This window comes from Triturus cristatus, chromosome 10 (assembly GCF_964204655.1).
Source record: "Triturus cristatus chromosome 10, aTriCri1.1, whole genome shotgun sequence".
In the NCBI taxonomy this organism is placed as follows: domain Eukaryota; kingdom Metazoa; phylum Chordata; class Amphibia; order Caudata; family Salamandridae; genus Triturus; species Triturus cristatus.
In genome coordinates, this window is record NC_140593.1 from 856301406 (window position 1) to 856322082 (window position 20677).

Here is a 20677-nt window from a genome sequence, read left to right on the forward strand (position 1 = left end):
AGAGGCATTTGATTCTTGGATTCAAACACGCTCACTCAGCGCTTGATCAGGCTCGATCAGGCGAGATTTATATGAGTGGCTCGCAGGACTGAAACACTAACCTGGGAGCCCCAGGGTGGCTGAATTCCCAGGATGGCCATTTTTGGGCAAGTCACCTCCTTTCCTCCTGCCTCAATCTAGAATTGGCTGCAAATCACAAGATAGAGTTCAATGTCCGTGTGTACTGCCTACTCCCAGATACCTCTCTGTCTTCCTTATGTAAATTAAAATTCGCAAGGGGGGACCAATGACAATCTGCTCCTCCCACATAACCAAGAAGCCCTGTTGAACATGTCTGCCTGTGTTGTTGCAGGGACAGTGCCTTCTCCGCCCAAAAGGTGGCAGGAGAGCCTCACAACAAAGATGGGATCAACTGCTTAATGAGAAACCAGCACGGCAGTTTGTGTGATGGAGTGCAAATTTAACGGAAGGTGTGCCTGAGGTGTCCCTTCCAGGAATACATGGAATTGTGATTGAGGGCCCAGCCTGATCGTTGGTGGATTTCTCGTCATATGTTACAGGTCCGTGCAAAGATTGTGGTGTGTGGGGAATGCACTGCAAAAAACAGGACGATTTAAGGGTGTAAAAGAAACCTGTCAGAAGTGGGATTTGAACCCACGCCTCCATGAGGAGACCAGAAGTCTCAGTTGCACTGAAGATCAAGCTCTCTTGAGTCTGGCGCCTTAGACCACTCGGCCATCCTGACAGCCCTGGGTGTGCACAGATCTGACTCTTCTGACTGCACCTGCCAATGTTTGCACTTACAACGTTCACAGCAATGTCTCAAGTGTAAAGACCCCACAATACAACATGGCATGACAAAAAAAAGCTAGGCACAAGAGCGACCACTGATGGATGCGGATTACTTTGTTTCGTCTTGCAAAAGTAAAGGAAGTTTCCCATGGCTCGCTGGGTTCAAGGACCGCCTCTTCTTAAGCTTGCATTGAGATAATAAGGTTTTAGAGGGTGCACATAAAAGCAGCTCATGCACAGTGTTTCTGCCCGGTCTCGAACCGGGGACCTTTCGCGTGTTAGGCGAACGTGATGACCACTACACTACAGAAACTCACTTGCTGTGTTTTACTGTTAGAGCAAGGTTCCTCTCAAGGGTTCTCTCTACTTCTATTCTGCTGTATCAGCAGCCACTCAGAAAGCGAGGAGCAAGTGTGAAAACTGCAGAGATATCAGCCAACATACTTGCATTTAGACGTATTAAAAATTGACTTATGCAGGAATCGACAGACAAATATCTGATGCCTAAATGCCAGCAAGTACAGCTTGGGAAAGCATCACCTGGGACACACAGAGACTAAGCATGAAGGCAGAAAAAGCATGGTGATCCATGTTTCTTATGAGGTTCAAAATATTTTGTGCAACAATGCGGCGAGTGTAATGAGAAATAGTCAGGCATTGTGAGTTTTGAGTAGGATTCGTAGGTATACCTCTGAAAAAGGGCTCGTCAGGGATTTGAACCCGGGACCTCTCGCACCCTAAGCGAGAATCATACCCCTAGACCAACGAGCCGAGGCACACAAGAGTCGCCTTTCGCACCGGCTCCGGGGATTAGTGGCAGCGAGTTAGTGAATGCTTCACCCAAAGCAAGCAACTGCACATGCTGCTCTCTTCTGCAATATGGTTGCTGTCTTTTCCATGGCCGTCATCGAACAAGAAATGAAAATGCCTCTATCCTTCAGACATTTTGTTTGTTCTAGGTGTATGCTCTCGGTGAGGTCAATAAAACCATTTCTGCTCTCATGCCTTGCTTTCATGAAGTAGGCCCAACCTTCAGTACACAAGGACGTGCAAACGAATAGCGCAAACTATCGTCACTTCTCTTTTTGAGCTGTCACTGATACCCCTGGAGCACAGTACGTCACGCTGGTGAGGGATAGACAGCTTCCATTATCTCAGCTTTCCTATAAATTGAGAGAGTAAATGCAAACTGTGTGAAAAACAGAAAGCTGCTGTTTCTGCCCGGTCTCGAACCAGGGACCTTTCGCGTGTAAAGCGAACGTGATAACCACTACACTACAGAAACAGACACGCTAGCAGGAATCTTCTTGGCATGTAGTGGGCTGGAATGCACAGACCAAGGGCCAATGACCATGAAGCTCAAAGTTGGACCCTCCTTACCCGATCTCTTTCTTTGGAAGAAAGGAACGAGGACCCCTTTTATTCCAAAAGGCGATTTTAAAACCATACCTGAAACCACACTAGAAAAACACTTTGCATTTAATTTTCCTACACTGATGGTCCACCCCAGAAAAGCAGTTGCAAAGAAGTCCGGCACTGAAATTCTATACGCCAAAAGTGGGAAATAGCGTAGAGGGAAAGGAACTTTCTCACCATACACGGCGTCTTATAGCATTGAAAAGAAGAAATGGCCCTATATAATAAGCAGCCTAAAAATAATTCCACAGCATGGGCTCGTCCGGGATTTGAACCCGGGACCTCTCGCACCCGAAGCGAGAATCATACCCCTAGACCAACGAGCCTGATTCCCCAGTCGGCATTTTAAGCAATTTCTGATGCGTCTTTCAGAAACAAAGCAGGGCTATTTGGCTGCTCTCTCTCTATGTGAACCACAAAAAGTCATGTTTTCTCTCAAGGTGTTGTTTTTTTCACTCTTGCAAGGAAGGGATCAGTCGATATCCTAGCTGCCAGAGAGCAGAAAAAAGGCGCTGATGAGAACTGCAGGCACTTTCTGGCACTTGTACTCCTCTGCAAGTCCTGGACACTTGCCCCATAGACTTCCACCCCAGATGCAAGGGAGGGCCTGCCAATTCTTGCTCCTAAGACAGAGGCATTTGATTCTTGGATTCAAACACGCTCACTCAGCGCTCGATCAGGCTCGATCAGGCGAGATTTATATGAGTGGCTCGCAGGACTGAAACACTAACCTGGGAGCCCCAGGGTGGCTGAATTTCCAGGATGGCCATTTTTGGGCAAGTCACCTCCTTTCCTCCTGCCTCAATCTAGAATTGGCTGCAAATCATAAGATAGAGTTCAATGTCCGTGTGTACTGCCTACTCCCAGATACCTCTCTGTCTTCCTTATGTAAATTAAAATTCGCAAGGGGGGACCAATGACAATCTGCTCCTCCCACATAACCAGGAAGCCCTGTTGAACATGTCTGCCTGTGTTGTTGCAGGGACAGTGCCTTCTCCGCCCAAAAGGTGGCAGGAGAGCCTCACAACAAAGATGGGATCAACTGCTTAATGAGAAACCAGCACGGCAGTTTGTGTGATGGAGTGCAAATTTAACTGAAGGTGTGCCTGAGGTGTCCCTTCCAGGAATACATGGAATTGTGATTGAGGGCCCAGCCTGATCGTTGGTGGATTTCTCGTCATATGTTACAGGTCCGTGCAAAGATTGTGGTGTGTGGGGAATGCACTGCAAAAAACAGGACGATTTAAGGGTGTAAAAGAAACCTGTCAGAAGTGGGATTTGAACCCACGCCTCCATGAGGAGACCAGAAGTCTCAGTTGCACTGAAGATCAAGCTCTCTTGAGTCTGGCGCCTTAGACCACTCGGCCATCCTGACAGCCCTGGGTGTGTACAGATCTGACTCTTCTGACTGCACCTGCCAATGTTTGCACTTACAACGTTCACAGCAATGTCACAAGTGTAAAGACCCCACAATACAACATGGCATGACAAAAAAAAAGCTAGGCACAAGAGCGACCACTGATGGATGCGGATTACTTTGTTTCGTCTTGCAAAAGTAAAGGAAGTTTCCCATGGCTCTCTGGGTTCAAGGACCGCCTCTTCTTAAGCTTGCATTGAGATAATAAGGTTTTAGAGGGTGCACATAAAAGCAGCTCATGCACAGTGTTTCTGCCCGGTCTCGAACCGGGGACCTTTCGCGTGTTAGGCGAACGTGATGACCACTACACTACAGAAACTCACTTGCTGTGTTTTACTGTTAGAGCAAGGTTCCTCTCAAGGGTTCTCTCTACTTCTATTCTGCTGTATCAGCAGCCACTCAGAAAGCGAGGAGCAAGTGTGAAAACTGCAGAGATATCAGCCAACATACTTGCAATTAGACGTATTAAAAATTGACTTATGCAGGCATCGACAGACAAATATCTGATGCCTAAATGCCAGCAAGTACAGCTTGGGAAAGCATCACCTGGGACACACAGAGACTAAGCATGAAGGCAGAAAAAGCATGGTGATCCATGTTTCTTATGAGGTTCAAAATATTTTGTGCAACAATGCGGCGAGTGTAATGAGAAATAGTCAGGCATTGTGAGTTTTGAGTAGGATTCGTATGTATACCTCTGAAAAAGGGCTCGTCAGGGATTTGAACCCGGGACCTCTCGCACCCTAAGCGAGAATCATACCCCTAGACCAACGAGCAGAGGCACACAAGAGTCGCCTTTCGCACCGGCTTCGGGGATTATTGGCAGCGAGTTAGTGAATGCTTCACCCAAAGCAAGCAACTGCACATGCTGCTCTCTTCTGCAATATGGTTGCTGTCTTTTCCATGGCCGTCATCGAACAAGAAATGAAAATGCCTCTATCCTTCAGACATTTTGTTTGTTCTAGGTGTATGCTCTCGGTGAGGTCAATAAAACCATTTCTGCTCTCATGCCTTGCTTTCATGAAGTAGGCCCAACCTTCAGTACACAAGGACGTGCAAACGAATAGCGCAAACTATCGTCACTTCTCTTTTTGAGCTGTCACTGATACCCCTGGAGCACAGTACGTCACGCTGGTGAGGGATAGACAGCTTCCATTATCTCAGCTTTCCTATAAATTGAGAGAGTAAATGCAAACTGTGTGAAAAACAGAAAGTTGCTGTTTCTGCCCGGTCTCGAACCAGGGACCTTTCGCGTGTAAAGCGAACGTGATAACCACTACACTACAGAAACAGACACGCTTGCAGGAATCTTCTTGGCATGTAGTGGGCTGGAATGCACAGACCAAGGGCCAATGTCCATGAAGCTCAAAGTTGGACCCTCCTTACCCGATCTCTTTCTTTGGAAGAAAGGAACGAGGACCCCTTTTATTCCAAAAGGCGATTTTAAAACCATACCTGAAACCACACTAGAAAAACACTTTGCATTTAATTTTCCTACACTGATGGTCCACCCCAGAAAAGCAGTTGCAAAGAAGTCCGGCACTGAAATTCTATACGCCAAAAGTGGGAAATAGCGTAGAGGGAAAGGAACTTTCTCACCATACACGGCGTCTTATAGCATTGAAAAGAAGAAATGGCCCAATATAATAAGAAGCCTAAAAATAATTCCACAGCATGGGCTCGTCCGGGATTTGAATCCGGGACCTCTCGCACCCGAAGCGAGAATCATACCCCTAGACCAACGAGCCTGATTACCCAGTTGGCATTTTAAGCAATTTCTGATGCGTCTTTCAGAAACAAAGCAGGGCTATTTGGCTGCTCTCTCTCTATGTGAACCACAAAAAGTCATGTTTTCTCTCAAGGTGTTGTTTTTTTCACTCTTGCAAGGAAGGGATCAGTCGATATCCTAGCTGCCAGAGAGCAGAAAAAAGGCGCTGATGAGAACTGTGGCACTTTCTGGCACTTGTACTCCTCTGCAAGTCCTGGACACTTGCCCCATAGACTTCCACCCCAGATGCAAGGGAGGGCCTGCCAATTCTTGCTCCTAAGACAGAGGCATTTGATTCTTGGATTCAAACACGCTCACTCAGCGCTCGATCAGGCTCGATCAGGCGAGATTTATATGAGTGGCTCGCAGGACTGAAACACTAACCTGGGAGCCCCAGGGTGGCTGAATTCCCAGGATGGCCATTTTTGGGCAAGTCACCTCCTTTCCTCCTGCCTCAATCTAGAATTGGCTGCAAATCACAAGATAGAGTTCAATGTCCGTGTGTACTGCCTACTCCCAGATACCTCTCTGTCTTCCTTATGTAAATTAAATTCGCAAGGGGGGACCAATGACAATCTGCTCCTCCCACATAACCAAGAAGCCCTGTTGAACATGTCTGCCTGTGTTGTTGCAGGGACAGTGCCTTCTCCGCCCAAAAGGTGGCAGGAGAGCCTCACAACAAAGATGGGATCAACTGCTTAATGAGAAACCAGCACGGCAGTTTGTGTGATGGAGTGCAAATTTAACGGAAGGTGTGCCTGAGGTGTCCCTTCCAGGAATACATGGAATTGTGATTGAGGGCCCAGCCTGATCGTTGGTGGATTTCTCGTCATATGTTACAGGTCCGTGCAAAGATTGTGGTGTGTGGGGAATGCACTGCAAAAAACAGGACGATTTAAGGGTGTAAAAGAAACCTGTCAGAAGTGGGATTTGAACCCACGCCTCCATGAGGAGACCAGAAGTCTCAGTTGCACTGAAGATCAAGCTCTCTTGAGTCTGGCGCCTTAGACCACTCGGCCATCCTGACAGCCCTGGGTGTGCACAGATCTGACTCTTCTGACTGCACCTGCCAATGTTTGCACTTACAACGTTCACAGCAATGTCACAAGTGTAAAGACCCCACAATACAACATGGCATGACAAAAAAAAGCTAGGCACAAGAGCGACCACTGATGGATGCGGATTACTTTGTTTCGTCTTGCAAAAGTAAAGGAAGTTTCCCATGGCTCGCTGGGTTCAAGGACCGCCTCTTCTTAAGCTTGCATTGAGATAATAAGGTTTTAGAGGGTGCACATAAAAGCAGCTCATGCACAGTGTTTCTGCCCGGTCTCGAACCGGGGACCTTTCGCGTGTTAGGCGAATGTGATGACCACTACACTACAGAAACTCACTTGCTGTGTTTTACTGTTAGAGCAAGGTTCCTCTCAAGGGTTCTCTCTACTTCTATTCTGCTGTATCAGCAGCCACTCAGAAAGCGAGGAGCAAGTGTGAAAACTGCAGAGATATCAGCCAACATACTTGCAATTAGACGTATTAAAAATTGACTTATGCAGGCATCGACAGACAAATATCTGATGCCTAAATGCCAGCAAGTACAGCTTGGGAAAGCATCACCTGGGACACACAGAGACTAAGCATGAAGGCAGAAAAAGCATGGTGATCCATGTTTCTTATGAGGTTCAAAATATTTTGTGCAACAATGCGGCGAGTGTAATGAGAAATAGTCAGGCATTGTGAGTTTTGAGTAGGATTCGTATGTATACCTCTGAAAAAGGGCTCGTCAGGGATTTGAACCCGGGACCTCTCGCACCCTAAGCGAGAATCATACCCCTAGACCAACGAGCCGAGGCACACAAGAGTCGCCTTTCGCACCGGCTCCGGGGATTAGTGGCAGCGAGTTAGTGAATGCTTCACCCAAAGCAAGCAACTGCACATGCTGCTCTCTTCTGCAATATGGTTGCTGTCTTTTCCATGGTCGTCATCGAACAAGAAATGAAAATGCCTCTATCCTTCAGACATTTTGTTTGTTCTAGGTGTATGCTCTCGGTGAGGTCAATAAAACCATTTCTGCTCTCATGCCTTGCTTTCATGAAGTAGGCCCAACCTTCAGTACACAAGGACGTGCAAACGAATAGCGCAAACTATCGTCACTTCTCTTTTTGAGCTGTCACTGATACCCCTGGAGCACAGTACGTCACGCTGGTGAGGGATAGACAGCTTCCATTATCTCAGCTTTCCTATAAATTGAGAGAGTAAATACAAACTGTGTGAAAAACAGAAAGCTGCTGTTTCTGCCCGGTCTCGAACCAGGGACCTTTCGCGTGTAAAGCGAACGTGATAAACACTACACTACAGAAACAGACACACTAGAAGGAATCTTCTTGGCATGTAGTGGGCTGGAATGCACAGACCAAGGGCCAATGACCATGAAGCTCAAAGTTGGACCCTCCTTACCCGATCTCTTTCTTTGGAAGAAAGGAACGAGGACCCCTTTTATTCCAAAAGGCGATTTTAAAACCATACCTGAAACCACACTAGAAAAACACTTTGCATTTAATTTTCCTACACTGATGGTCCACCCCAGAAAAGCAGTTGCAAAGAAGTCCGGCACTGAAATTCTATACGCCAAAAGTGGGAAATAGCGTAGAGGGAAAGGAACTTTCTCACCATACACGGCGTCTTATAGCATTGAAAAGAAGAAATGGCCCTATATAATAAGCAGCCTAAAAATAATTCCACAGCATGGGCTCGTCCGGGATTTGAACCCGGGACTTCTCGCACCCGAAGCGAGAATCATACCCCTAGACCAACGAGCCTGATTCATTAGTCGGCATTTTAAGCAATTTCTGATGCGTCTTTCAGAAACAAAGCAGGGCTATTTGGCTGCTCTCTCTCTATGTGAACCACAAAAAGTCATGTTTTCTCTCAAGGTGTTGTTTTTTTCACTCTTGCAAGGAAGGGATCAGTCGATATCCTAGCTGCCAGAGAGCAGAAAAAAGGCGCTGATGAGAACTGCAGGCACTTTCTGGCACTTGTACTCCTCTGCAAGTCCTGGACACTTGCCCCATAGACTTCCACCCCAGATGCAAGGGAGGGCCTGCCAATTCTTGCTCCTAAGACAGAGGCATTTGATTCTTGGATTCAAACACGCTCACTCAGCGCTCGATCAGGCTCGATCAGGCGAGATTTATATGAGTGGCTCGCAGGACTGAAACACTAACCTGGGAGCCCCAGGGTGGCTGAATTCCCAGGATGGCCATTTTTGGGCAAGTCACCTCCTTTCCTCCTGCCTCAATCTAGAATTGGCTGCAAATCACAAGATAGAGTTCAATGTCCGTGTGTACTGCCTACTCCCAGATACCTCTCTGTCTTCCTTATGTAAATTAAAATTCGCAAGGGGGGACCAATGACAATCTGCTCCTCCCACATAACCAGGAAGCCCTGTTGAACATGTCTGCCTGTGTTGTTGCAGGGACAGTGCCTTCTCCACCCAAAAGGTGGCAGGAGAGCCTCACAACAAAGATGGGATCAACTGCTTAATGAGAAACCAGCACGGCAGTTTGTGTGATGGAGTGCAAATTTAACGGAAGGTGTGCCTGAGGTGTCCCTTCCAGGAATACATGGAATTGTGATTGAGGGCCCAGCCTGATCGTTGGTGGATTTCTCGTCATATGTTACAGGTCCGTGCAAAGATTGTGGTGTGTGGGGAATGCACTGCAAAAAACAGGACGATTTAAGGGTGTAAAAGAAACCTGTCAGAAGTGGGATTTGAACCCACGCCTCCATGAGGAGACCAGAAGTCTCAGTTGCACTGAAGATCAAGCTCTCTTGAGTCTGGCGCCATAGACCACTCGGCCATCCTGACAGCCCTGGGTGTGCACAGATCTGACTTTTCTGACTGCACCTGCCAATGTTTGCACTTACAACGTTCACAGCAATGTCACAAGTGTAAAGACCCCACAATACAACATGGGATGACAAAAAAAAAGCTAGGCACAAGAGCGACCACTGATGGATGCGGATTACTTTGTTTCGTCTTGCAAAAGTAAAGGAAGTTTCCCATGGCTCGCTGGGTTCAAGGACCGCCTCTTCTTAAGCTTGCATTGAGATAATAAGGTTTTAGAGGGTGCACATAAAAGCAGCTCATGCACAGTGTTTCTGCCCGGTCTCGAACCGGGGACCTTTCGCGTGTTAGGCGAACGTGATGACCACTACACTACAGAAACTCACTTGCTGTGTTTTACTGTTAGAGCAAGGTTCCTCTCAAGGGTTCTCTCTACTTCTATTCTGCTGTATCAGCAGCCACTCACAAAGCGAGGAGCAAGTGTGAAAACTGCAGAGATATCAGCCAACATACTTGCAATTAGACGTATTAAAAATTGACTTATGCAGGCATCGACAGACAAATATCTGATGCCTAAATGCCAGCAAGTACAGCTTGGGAAAGCATCACCTGGGACACACAGAGACTAAGCATGAAGGCAGAAAAAGCATGGTGATCCATGTTTCTTATGAGGTTCAAAATATTTTGTGCAACAATGCGGCGAGTGTAATGAGAAATAGTCAGGCATTGTGAGTTTTGAGTAGGATTCGTATGTTTACCTCTGAAAAAGGGCTCGTCCGGGATTTGAACCCGGGACCTCTCGCACCCTAAGCGAGAATCATACCCCTAGACCAACGAGCCGAGGCACACAAGAGTTGCCTTTCGCACCGGCTCCGGGGATTATTGGCAGCGAGTTAGTGAATGCTTCACCCAAAGCAAGCAACTGCACATGCTGCTCTCTTCTGTAATATGGTTGCTGTCTTTTCCATGGCCGTCATCGAACAAGAAATGAAAATGCCTCTATCCTTCAGACATTTTGTTTGTTCTAGGTGTATGCTCTCGGTGAGGTCAATAAAACCATTTCTGCTCTCATGCCTTGCTTTCATGAAGTAGGCCCAACCTTCAGTACACAAGGACGTGCAAACGAATAGCGCAAACTATCGTCACTTCTCTTTTTGAGCTGTTACTGATACCCCTGGAGCACAGTACGTCACGCTGGTGAGGGATAGACAGCTTCCATTATCTCAGCTTTCCTATAAATTGAGAGAGTAAATGCAAACTGTGTGAAAAACAGAAAGCTGCTGTTTCTGCCCGGTCTCGAACCAGGGACCTTTCGCGTGTAAAGCGAACGTGATAACCACTACACTACAGAAACAGACACGCTTGCAGGAATCTTCTTGGCATGTAGTGGGCTGGAATGCACAGACCAAGGGCCAATGACCATGAAGCTCAAAGTTGGACCCTCCTTACCCGATCTCTTTCTTTGGAAGAAAGGAACGAGGACCCCTTTTATTCCAAAAGGCGATTTTAAAACCATACCTGAAACCACACTAGAAAAACACTTTGCATTTAATTTTCCTACACTGATGGTCCACCCCAGAAAAGCAGTTGCAAAGAAGTCCGGCACTGAAATTCTATACGCCAAAAGTGGGAAATAGCGTAGAGGGAAAGGAACTTTCTCACCATACACGGCGTCTTATAGCATTGAAAAGAAGGAATGGCCCTATATAATAAGCAGCCTAAAAATAATTCCACAGCATGGGCTCGTCCGGGATTTGAACCCGGGACCTCTCGCACCCGAAGCGAGAATCATACCCCTAGACCAACGAGCCTGATTCCCCAGTCGGCATTTTAAGCAATTTCTGATGCGTCTTTCAGAAACAAAGCAGGGCTATTTGGCTGCTCTCTCTCTATGTGAACCACAAAAAGTCATGTTTTCTCTCAAGGTGTTGTTTTTTTCACTCTTGCAAGGAAGGGATCAGTCGATATCCTAGCTGCCAGAGAGCAGAAAAAAGGCGCTGATGAGAACTGCAGGCACTTTCTGGCACTTGTACTCCTCTGCAAGTCCTGGACACTTGCCCCATAGACTTCCACCCCAGATGCAAGGGAGGGCCTGCCAATTCTTGCTCCTAAGACAGAGGCATTTGATTCTTGGATTCAAACACGCTCACTCAGCGCTCGATCAGGCTCGATCAGGCCAGATTTATATGAGTGGCTCGCAGGACTGAAACACTAACCTGGGAGCCCCAGGGTGGCTGAATTTCCAGGATGGCCATTTTTGGGCAAATCACCTCCTTTCCTCCTGCCTCAATCTAGAATTGGCTGCAAATCACAAGATAGAGTTCAATGTCCGTGTGTACTGCCTACTCCCAGATACCTCTCTGTCTTCCTTATGTAAATTAAAATTCGCAAGGGGGGACCAATGACAATCTGCTCCTCCCACATAACCAGGAAGCCCTGTTGAACATGTCTGCCTGTGTTGTTGCAGGGACAGTGCCTTCTCCGCCCAAAAGGTGGCAGGAGAGCCTCACAACAAAGATGGGATCAACTGCTTAATGAGAAACCAGCACGGCAGTTTGTGTGATGGAGTGCAAATTTAACTGAAGGTGTGCCTGAGGTGTCCCTTCCAGGAATACATGGAATTGTGATTGAGGGCCCAGCCTGATCGTTGGTGGATTTCTCGTCATATGTTACAGGTCCGTGCAAAGATTGTGGTGTGTGGGGAATGCACTGCAAAAAACAGGACGATTTAAGGGTGTAAAAGAAACCTGTCAGAAGTGGGAGTTGAACCCACGCCTCCATGAGGAGACCAGAAGTCTCAGTTGCACTGAAGATCAAGCTCTCTTGAGTCTGGCGCCTTAGACCACTCGGCCATCCTGACAGCCCTGGGTGTGTACAGATCTGACTCTTCTGACTGCACCTGCCAATGTTTGCACTTACAACGTTCACAGCAATGTCACAAGTGTAAAGACCCCACAATACAACATGGCATGACAAAAAAAAAGCTAGGCACAAGAGCGACCACTGATGGATGCGGATTACTTTGTTTCGTCTTGCAAAAGTAAAGGAAGTTTCCCATGGCTCTCTGGGTTCAAGGACCGCCTCTTCTTAAGCTTGCATTGAGATAATAAGGTTTTAGAGGGTGCACATAAAAGCAGCTCATGCACAGTGTTTCTGCCCGGTCTCGAACCGGGGACCTTTCGCGTGTTAGGCGAACGTGATGACCACTACACTACAGAAACTCACTTGCTGTGTTTTACTGTTAGAGCAAGGTTCCTCTCAAGGGTTCTCTCTACTTCTATTCTGCTGTATCAGCAGCCACTCAGAAAGCGAGGAGCAAGTGTGAAAACTGCAGAGATATCAGCCAACATACTTGCAATTAGACGTATTAAAAATTGACTTATGCAGGCATCGACAGACAAATATCTGATGCCTAAATGCCAGCAAGTACAGCTTGGGAAAGCATCACCTGGGACACACAGAGACTAAGCATGAAGGCAGAAAAAGCATGGTGATCCATGTTTCTTATGAGGTTCAAAATATTTTGTGCAACAATGCGGCGAGTGTAATGAGAAATAGTCAGGCATTGTGAGTTTTGAGTAGGATTCGTATGTATACCTCTGAAAAAGGGCTCGTCCGGGATTTGAACCCGGGACCTCTCGCACCCTAAGCGAGAATCATACCCCTAGACCAACGAGCCGAGGCACACAAGAGTCACCTTTCGCACCGGCTCCGGGGATTATTGGCAGCGAGTTAGTGAATGCTTCACCCAAAGCAAGCAACTGCACATGCTGCTCTCTTCTGCAATATGGTTGCTGTCTTTTCCATGGCCGTCATCGAACAAGAAATGAAAATGCCTCTATCCTTCAGACATTTTGTTTGTTCTAGGTGTATGCTCTCGGTGAGGTCAATAAAACCATTTCTGCTCTCATGCCTTGCTTTCATGAAGTAGGCCCAACCTTCAGTACACAAGGACGTGCAAACGAATAGCGCAAACTATCGTCACTTCTCTTTTTGAGCTGTCACTGATACCCCTGGAGCACAGTACGTCACGCTGGTGAGGGATAGACAGCTTCCATTATCTCAGCTTTCCTATAAATTGAGAGAGTAAATGCAAACTGTGTGAAAAACAGAAAGTTGCTGTTTCTGCCCAGTCTCGAACCAGGGACCTTTCGCGTGTAAAGCGAACGTGATAACCACTACACTACAGAAACAGACACGCTTGCAGGAATCTTCTTGGCATGTAGTGGGCTGGAATGCACAGACCAAGGGCCAATGTCCATGAAGCTCAAAGTTGGACCCTCCTTACCCGATCTCTTTCTTTGGAAGAAAGGAACGAGGACCCCTTTTATTCCAAAAGGCGATTTTAAAACCATACCTGAAACCACACTAGAAAAACACTTTGCATTTAATTTTCCTACACTGATGGTCCACCCCAGAAAAGCAGTTGCAAAAAAGTCCGGCACTGAAATTCTATACGCCAAAAGTGGGAAATAGCGTAGAGGGAAAGGAACTTTCTCACCATACACGCCGTCTTATAGCATTGAAAAGAAGAAATGACCCTATATAATAAGAAGCCTAAAAATAATTCCACAGCATGGGCTCGTCCGGGATTTGAATCCGGGACCTCTCGCACCCGAAGCGAGAATCATACCCCTAGACCAACGAGCCTGATTCCCCAGTTGGCATTTTAAGCAATTTCTGATGCGTCTTTCAGAAACAAAGCAGGGCTATTTGGCTGCTCTCTCTCTATGTGAACCACAAAAAGTCATGTTTTCTCTCAAGGTGTTGTTTTTTTCACTCTTGCAAGGAAGGGATCAGTCGATATCCTAGCTGCCAGAGAGCAGAAAAAAGGCGCTGATGAGAACTGTGGCACTTTCTGGCACTTGTACTCCTCTGCAAGTCCTGGACACTTGCCCCATAGACTTCCACCCCAGATGCAAGGGAGGGCCTGCCAATTCTTGCTCCTAAGACAGAGGCATTTGATTCTTGGATTCAAACACGCTCACTCAGCGCTCGATCAGGCTCGATCAGGCGAGATTTATATGAGTGGCTCGCAGGACTGAAACACTAACCTGGGAGCCCCAGGGTGGCTGAATTCCCAGGATGGCCATTTTTGGGCAAGTCACCTCCTTTCCTCCTGCCTCAATCTAGAATTGGCTGCAAATCACAAGATAGAGTTCAATGTCCGTGTGTACTGCCTACTCCCAGATACCTCTCTGTCTTCCTTATGTAAATTAAAATTCGCAAGGGGGGACCAATGACAATCTGCTCCTCCCACATAACCAAGAAGCCCTGTTGAACATGTCTGCCTGTGTTGTTGCAGGGACAGTGCCTTCTCCGCCCAAAAGGTGGCAGGAGAGCCTCACAACAAAGATGGGATCAACTGCTTAATGAGAAACCAGCACAGCAGTTTGTGTGATGGAGTGCAAATTTAACGGAAGGTGTGCCTGAGGTGTCCCTTCCAGGAATACATGGAATTGTGATTGAGGGCCCAGCCTGATCGTTGGTGGATTTCTCGTCATATGTTACAGGTCCGTGCAAAGATTGTGGTGTGTGGGGAATGCACTGCAAAAAACAGGACGATTTAAGGGTGTAAAAGAAACCTGTCAGAAGTGGGATTTGAACCCACGCCTCCATGAGGAGACCAGAAGTCTCAGTTGCACTGAAGATCAAGCTCTCTTGAGTCTGGCGCCTTAGACCACTTGGCCATCCTGACAGCCCTGGGTGTGCACAGATCTGACTCTTCTGACTGCACCTGCCAATGTTTGCACTTACAACGTTCACAGCAATGTCACAAGTGTAAAGACCCCACAATACAACATGGCATGACAAAAAAAAAGCTAGGCACAAGAGCGACCACTGATGGATGCGGATTACTTTGTTTCGTCTTGCAAAAGTAAAGGAAGTTTCCCATGGCTCGCTGGGTTCAAGGACCGCCTCTTCTTAAGCTTGCATTGAGATAATAAGGTTTTAGAGGGTGCACATAAAAGCAGCTCATGCACAGTGTTTCTGCCCGGTCTCGAACCGGGGACCTTTCGCGTGTTAGGCGAACGTGATGACCACTACACTACAGAAACTCACTTGCTGTGTTTTACTGTTAGAGCAAGGTTCCTCTCAAGGGTTCTCTCTACTTCTATTCTGCTGTATCAGCAGCCACTCACAAAGCGAGGAGCAAGTGTGAAAACTGCAGAGATATCAGCCAACATACTTGCAATTAGACGTATTAAAAATTGACTTAGGCAGGCATCGACAGACAAATATCTGATGCCTAAATGCCAGCAAGTACAGCTTGGGAAAGCATCACCTGGGACACACAGAGACTAAGCATGAAGGCAGAAAAAGCATGGTGATCCATGTTTCTTATGAGGTTCAAAATATTTTGTGCAACAATGCGGCGAGTGTAATGAGAAATAGTCAGGCATTGTGAGTTTTGAGTAGGATTCGTATGTATACCTCTGAAAAAGGGCTCGTCAGGGATTTGAACCCGGGACCTCTCGCACCCTAAGCGAGAATCATACCCCTAGACCAACGAGCCGAGGCACACAAGAGTCGCCTTTCGCACCGGCTCCGGGGATTAGTGGCAGCGAGTTAGTGAATGCTTCACCCAAAGCAAGCAACTGCACATGCTGCTCTCTTCTGCAATATGGTTGCTGTCTTTTCCATGGCCGTCATCGAACAAGAAATGAAAATGCCTCTATCCTTCAGACATTTTGTTTGTTCTAGGTGTATGCTCTCGGTGAGGTCAATAAAACCATTTCTGCTCTCATGCCTTGCTTTCATGAAGTAGGCCCAACCTTCAGTACACAAGGACGTGCAAACGAATAGCGCAAACTATCGTCACTTCTCTTTTTGAGCTGTCACTGATACCCCTGGAGCACAGTACGTCACGCTGGTGAGGGATAGACAGCTTCCATTATCTCAGCTTTCCCATAAATTGAGAGAGTAAATGCAAACTGTGTGAAAAACAGAAAGTTGCAGTTTCTGCCCGGTCTCGAACCAGGGACCTTTCGCGTGTAAAGCGAACGTGATAGCCACTACACTACAAAAACAGACACGCTTGCAGGAATCTTCTTGGCATGTAGTGGGCTGGAATGCACAGACCAAGGGCCAATGTCCATGAAGCTCAAAGTTGGACCCTCCTTACCCGATCTCTTTCTTTGGAAGAAAGGAACGAGGACCCCTTTTATTCCAAAAGGCGATTTTAAAACCATACCTGAAACCACACTAGAAAAACACTTTGCATTTAATTTTCCTACACTGATGGTCCACCCCAGAAAAGCAGTTGCAAAGAAGTCCGGCACTGAAATTCTATACGCCAAAAGTGGGAAATAGCGTAGAGGGAAAGGAACTTTCTCACCATACACGGCGTCTTATAGCATTGAAAAGAAGAAATGGCCCTATATAATAAGCAGCCTAAAAATAATTCCACAGCATGGGCTCGTCCGGGATTTGAACCCGGGACCTCTCGCACCCGAAGCGAGAATCATACCCCTAGACCAACGAGCCTGATTCCCCAGTCGGCATTTTAAGCAATTTCTGATGCGTCTTTCAGAAACAAAGCAGGGCTATTTGTCTGCTCTCTCTCTATGTGAACCACAAAAAGTCATGTTTTCTCTCAAGGTGTTGTTTTTTTCACTCTTGCAAGGAAGGGATCAGTCGATATCCTAGCTGCCAGAGAGCAGAAAAAAGGCGCTGATGAGAACTGCAGGCACTTTCTGGCACTTGTACTCCTCTGCAAGTCCTGGACACTTGCCCCATAGACTTCCACCCCAGATGCAAGGGAGGGCCTGCCAATTCTTGCTCCTAAGACAGAGGCATTTGATTCTTGGATTCAAACACGCTCACTCAGCGCTCGATCAGGCTCGATCAGGCGAGATTTATATGAGTGGCTCGCAGGACTGAAACACTAACCTGGGAGCCCCAGGGTGGCTGAATTCCCAGGATGGCCATTTTTGGGCAAGTCACCTCCTTTCCTCCTGCCTCAATCTAGAATTGGCTGCAAATCACAAGATAGAGTTCAATGTCCGTGTGTACTGCCTACTCCCAGATACCTCTCTGTCTTCCTTATGTAAATTAAAATTCGCAAGGGGGGACCAATGACAATCTGCTCCTCCCACATAACCAAGAAGCCCTGTTGAACATGTCTGCCTGTGTTGTTGCAGGGACAGTGCCTTCTCCGCCCAAAAGGTGGCAGGAGAGCCTCACAACAAAGATGGGATCAACTGCTTAATGAGAAACCAGCAGGGCAGTTTGTGTGATGGAGTGCAAATTTAACGGAAGGTGTGCCTGAGGTGTCCCTTCCAGGAATACATGGAATTGTGATTGAGGGCCCAGCCTGATCGTTGGTGGATTTCTCGTCATATGTTACAGGTCCGTGCAAAGATTGTGGTGTGTGGGGAATGCACTGCAAAAAACAGGACGATTTAAGGGTGTAAAAGAAACCTGTCAGAAGTGGGATTTGAACCCACGCCTCCATGAGGAGACCAGAAGTCTCAGTTGCACTGAAGATCAAGCTCTCTTGAGTCTGGCGCCATAGACCACTCGGCCATCCTGACAGCCCTGGGTGTGCACAGATCTGACTTTTCTGACTGCACCTGCCAATGTTTGCACTTACAACGTTCACAGCAATGTCACAAGTGTAAAGACCCCACAATACAACATGGGATGACAAACAAAAAGCTAGGCACAAGAGCGACCACTGATGGATGCGGATTACTTTGTTTCGTCTTGCAAAAGTAAAGGAAGTTTCCCATGGCTCGCTGGGTTCAAGGACCGCCTCTTCTTAAGCTTGCATTGAGATAATAAGGTTTTAGAGGGTGCACATAAAAGCAGCTCATGCACAGTGTTTCTGCCCGGTCTCGAACCGGGGACCTTTCGCGTGTTAGGCGAACGTGATGACCACTACATTACAGAAACTCACTTGCTGTGTTTTACTGTTAGAGCAAGGTTCCTCTCAAGGGTTCTCTCTACTTCTATTCTGCTGTATCAGCAGCCACTCAGAAAGCGAGGAGCAAGTGTGAAAACTGCAGAGATATCAGCCAACATACTTGCAATTAGACGTATTAAAAATTGACTTATGCAGGCATCGACAGACAAATATCTGATGCCTAAATGCCAGCAAGTACAGCTTGGGAAAGCATCACCTGGGACACACAGAGACTAAGCATGAAGGCAGAAAAAGCATGGTGATCCATGTTTCTTATGAGGTTCAAAATATTTTGTGCAACAATGTGGCGAGTGTAATGAGAAATAGTCAGGCATTGTGAGTTTTGAGTAGGATTCGTATGTTTACCTCTGAAAAAGGGCTCGTCCGGGATTTGAACCCAGGACCTCTCGCACCCTAAGCGAGAATCATACCCCTAGACCAACGAGCCGAGGAACACAAGAGTTGCCTTTCGCACCGGCTCCGGGGATTATTGGCAGCGAGTTAGTGAATGCTTCACCCAAAGCAAGCAACTGCACATGCTGCTCTCTTCTGCAATATGGTTGCTGTCTTTTCCATGGCCGTCATCGAACAAGAAATGAAAATGCCTCTATCCTTCAGACATTTTGTTTGTTCTAGGTGTATGCTCTCGGTGAGGTCAATAAAACCATTTCTGCTCTCATGCCTTGCTTTCATGAAGTAGGCCCAACCTTCAGTACACAAGGACGTGCAAACGAATAGCGCAAACTATCGTCACTTCTCTTTTTGAGCTGTCACTGATACCCCTGGAGCACAGTACGTCACGCTGGTGAGGGATAGACAGCTTCCATTATCTCAGCTTTCCTATAAATTGAGAGAGTAAATGCAAACTGTGTGAAAAACAGAAAGCTGCTGTTTCTGCCCGGTCTCGAACCAGGGACCTTTCGCGTGTAAAGCGAACGTGATAACCACTACACTACAGAAACAGACACGCTTGCAGGAATCTTCTTGGCATGTAGTGGGCTGGAATGCACAGACCAAGGGCCAATGACCATGAAGCTCAAAGTTGGACCCTCCTTACCCGATCTCTTTCTTTGGAAGAAAGGAACGAGGACCCCTTTTATTCCAAAAGGCGATTTTAAAACCATACCTGAAACCACACTAGAAAAACACTTTGCATTTAATTTTCCTACACTGATGGTCCACCCCAGAAAAGCAGTTGCAAAAAAGTCCGGCACTGAAATTCTATACGCCAAAAGTGGGAAATAGCGTAGAGGGAAAGGAACTTTCTCACCATACACGGCGTCTTATAGCATTGAAAAGAAGAAATGGCCCTATATAATAAGAAGCCTAAAAATAATTCCACAGCATGGGCTCGTCCGGGATTTGAATCCGGGCCCTCTCGCACCCGAAGCGAGAATCATACCCCTAGACCAACGAGCCTGATTCCCCAGTTGGCATTTTAAGCAATTTCTGATGCGTCTTTCAGAAACAAAGCAGGGCTATTTGGCTGCTCTCTCTCTATGTGAACCACAAAAAGTCATGTTTTCTCTCAAGGTGTTGTTTTTTTCACTCTTGCAAGGAAGGGATCAGTCGATATCCTAGCTGCCAGAGAGCAGAAAAAAGGCGCTGATGAGAACTGTGGCACTTTCTGGCACTTGTACTCCTCTGCAAGTCCTGGACACTTGCCCCATAGACTTCCACCCCAGATGCAAGCGAGGGCCTGCCAATTCTTGCTCCTAAGACAGAGGCATTTGATTCTTGGATTCAAACACGCTCACTCAGCGCTCGATCAGGCTCGATCAGGCGAGATTTATATGAGTGGCTCGCAGGACTGAAACACTAACCTGGGAGCCCCAGGGTGGCTGAATTCCCAGGATGGCCATTTTTGGGCAAGTCACCTCCTTTCCTCCTGCCTCAATCTAGAATTGGCTGCAAATCACAAGATAGAGTTCAATGTCCGTGTGTACTGCCTACTCCCAGATACCTCTCTGTCTTCCTTATGTAAATTAAAATTCGCAAGGGGGGACCAATGACAATCTGCTCCTCCCACATAACCAAGAAGCCCTGTTGAACATGTCTGCCTGTGTTGTTGCAGGGACAGTGCCTTCTCCACCCAAAAGGTGGCAGGAGAGCCTCACAACAAAGATGGGATCAACTGCTTAATGAGAAACCAGCACGGCAGTTTGTGTGATGGAGTGTAAATTTAACGGAAGGTGTGCCTGAGGTGTCCCTTCCAGGAATACATGGAATTGTGATTGAGGGCCCAGCCTGATCGTTGGTGGATTTCTCGTCATATGTTACAGGTCCGTGCAAAGATTGTGGTGTGTGGGGAATGCACTGCAAAAAACAGGACGAATTAAGGGTGTAAAAGAAACCTGTCAGAAGTGGGATTTGAACCCACGCCTCCATGAGGAGACCAGAAGTCTCAGTTGCACTGAAGATCAAGCTCTCTTGAGTCTGGCGCCTTAGACCACTCGGCCATCCTGACAGCCCTGGGTGTGCACAGATCTGACTCTTCTGACTGCACCTGCCAATGTTTGCACTTACAACGTT

The 20677-nt window shown here is 47.1% G+C and overlaps 21 non-coding genes across 21 annotated transcripts; all 21 read right to left on the minus strand.

The window, feature by feature from the left end:
• Nucleotides 1-633: 633 nt before the first annotated feature.
• TRNAL-CAA (transfer RNA leucine (anticodon CAA)) lies at nt 634-745 on the minus strand. The gene is made up of 2 exons: nt 708-745; nt 634-679 (listed from the first exon to the last, which is right to left on the minus strand). It is a non-coding gene; the product is annotated as a tRNA-Leu (tRNA).
• Nucleotides 746-1032: 287 nt separating this feature from the next.
• On the minus strand, nt 1033-1105 carry TRNAV-AAC (transfer RNA valine (anticodon AAC)). Its single transcript has one exon. It is a non-coding gene; the product is annotated as a tRNA-Val (tRNA).
• An 899-nt stretch (nt 1106-2004) lies between these two features.
• TRNAV-UAC (transfer RNA valine (anticodon UAC)) lies at nt 2005-2077 on the minus strand. Its single transcript has one exon. It is a non-coding gene; the product is annotated as a tRNA-Val (tRNA).
• Nucleotides 2078-2462: 385 nt separating this feature from the next.
• Nucleotides 2463-2534, minus strand: TRNAP-CGG (transfer RNA proline (anticodon CGG)). Its single transcript has one exon. It is a non-coding gene; the product is annotated as a tRNA-Pro (tRNA).
• Nucleotides 2535-3471: 937 nt separating this feature from the next.
• TRNAL-CAA (transfer RNA leucine (anticodon CAA)) lies at nt 3472-3583 on the minus strand. The gene is made up of 2 exons: nt 3546-3583; nt 3472-3517 (listed from the first exon to the last, which is right to left on the minus strand). It is a non-coding gene; the product is annotated as a tRNA-Leu (tRNA).
• Nucleotides 3584-3871: 288 nt separating this feature from the next.
• TRNAV-AAC (transfer RNA valine (anticodon AAC)) lies at nt 3872-3944 on the minus strand. The gene has a single exon. It is a non-coding gene; the product is annotated as a tRNA-Val (tRNA).
• An 899-nt stretch (nt 3945-4843) lies between these two features.
• TRNAV-UAC (transfer RNA valine (anticodon UAC)) lies at nt 4844-4916 on the minus strand. The gene has a single exon. It is a non-coding gene; the product is annotated as a tRNA-Val (tRNA).
• A 1392-nt stretch (nt 4917-6308) lies between these two features.
• On the minus strand, nt 6309-6420 carry TRNAL-CAA (transfer RNA leucine (anticodon CAA)). The gene is made up of 2 exons: nt 6383-6420; nt 6309-6354 (listed from the first exon to the last, which is right to left on the minus strand). It is a non-coding gene; the product is annotated as a tRNA-Leu (tRNA).
• Nucleotides 6421-6707: 287 nt separating this feature from the next.
• TRNAV-AAC (transfer RNA valine (anticodon AAC)) lies at nt 6708-6780 on the minus strand. The gene has a single exon. It is a non-coding gene; the product is annotated as a tRNA-Val (tRNA).
• Nucleotides 6781-8137: 1357 nt separating this feature from the next.
• Nucleotides 8138-8209, minus strand: TRNAP-CGG (transfer RNA proline (anticodon CGG)). Its single transcript has one exon. It is a non-coding gene; the product is annotated as a tRNA-Pro (tRNA).
• A 1337-nt stretch (nt 8210-9546) lies between these two features.
• On the minus strand, nt 9547-9619 carry TRNAV-AAC (transfer RNA valine (anticodon AAC)). The gene has a single exon. It is a non-coding gene; the product is annotated as a tRNA-Val (tRNA).
• Nucleotides 9620-10005: 386 nt separating this feature from the next.
• TRNAP-AGG (transfer RNA proline (anticodon AGG)) lies at nt 10006-10077 on the minus strand. The gene has a single exon. It is a non-coding gene; the product is annotated as a tRNA-Pro (tRNA).
• Nucleotides 10078-10518: 441 nt separating this feature from the next.
• Nucleotides 10519-10591, minus strand: TRNAV-UAC (transfer RNA valine (anticodon UAC)). The gene has a single exon. It is a non-coding gene; the product is annotated as a tRNA-Val (tRNA).
• A 385-nt stretch (nt 10592-10976) lies between these two features.
• TRNAP-CGG (transfer RNA proline (anticodon CGG)) lies at nt 10977-11048 on the minus strand. The gene has a single exon. It is a non-coding gene; the product is annotated as a tRNA-Pro (tRNA).
• A 1337-nt stretch (nt 11049-12385) lies between these two features.
• Nucleotides 12386-12458, minus strand: TRNAV-AAC (transfer RNA valine (anticodon AAC)). The gene has a single exon. It is a non-coding gene; the product is annotated as a tRNA-Val (tRNA).
• Nucleotides 12459-12844: 386 nt separating this feature from the next.
• On the minus strand, nt 12845-12916 carry TRNAP-AGG (transfer RNA proline (anticodon AGG)). The gene has a single exon. It is a non-coding gene; the product is annotated as a tRNA-Pro (tRNA).
• A 2307-nt stretch (nt 12917-15223) lies between these two features.
• TRNAV-AAC (transfer RNA valine (anticodon AAC)) lies at nt 15224-15296 on the minus strand. Its single transcript has one exon. It is a non-coding gene; the product is annotated as a tRNA-Val (tRNA).
• Nucleotides 15297-16653: 1357 nt separating this feature from the next.
• On the minus strand, nt 16654-16725 carry TRNAP-CGG (transfer RNA proline (anticodon CGG)). The gene has a single exon. It is a non-coding gene; the product is annotated as a tRNA-Pro (tRNA).
• A 1796-nt stretch (nt 16726-18521) lies between these two features.
• TRNAP-AGG (transfer RNA proline (anticodon AGG)) lies at nt 18522-18593 on the minus strand. The gene has a single exon. It is a non-coding gene; the product is annotated as a tRNA-Pro (tRNA).
• A 441-nt stretch (nt 18594-19034) lies between these two features.
• Nucleotides 19035-19107, minus strand: TRNAV-UAC (transfer RNA valine (anticodon UAC)). Its single transcript has one exon. It is a non-coding gene; the product is annotated as a tRNA-Val (tRNA).
• Nucleotides 19108-20500: 1393 nt separating this feature from the next.
• Nucleotides 20501-20612, minus strand: TRNAL-CAA (transfer RNA leucine (anticodon CAA)). The gene is made up of 2 exons: nt 20575-20612; nt 20501-20546 (listed from the first exon to the last, which is right to left on the minus strand). It is a non-coding gene; the product is annotated as a tRNA-Leu (tRNA).
• Nucleotides 20613-20677: the final 65 nt, after the last annotated feature.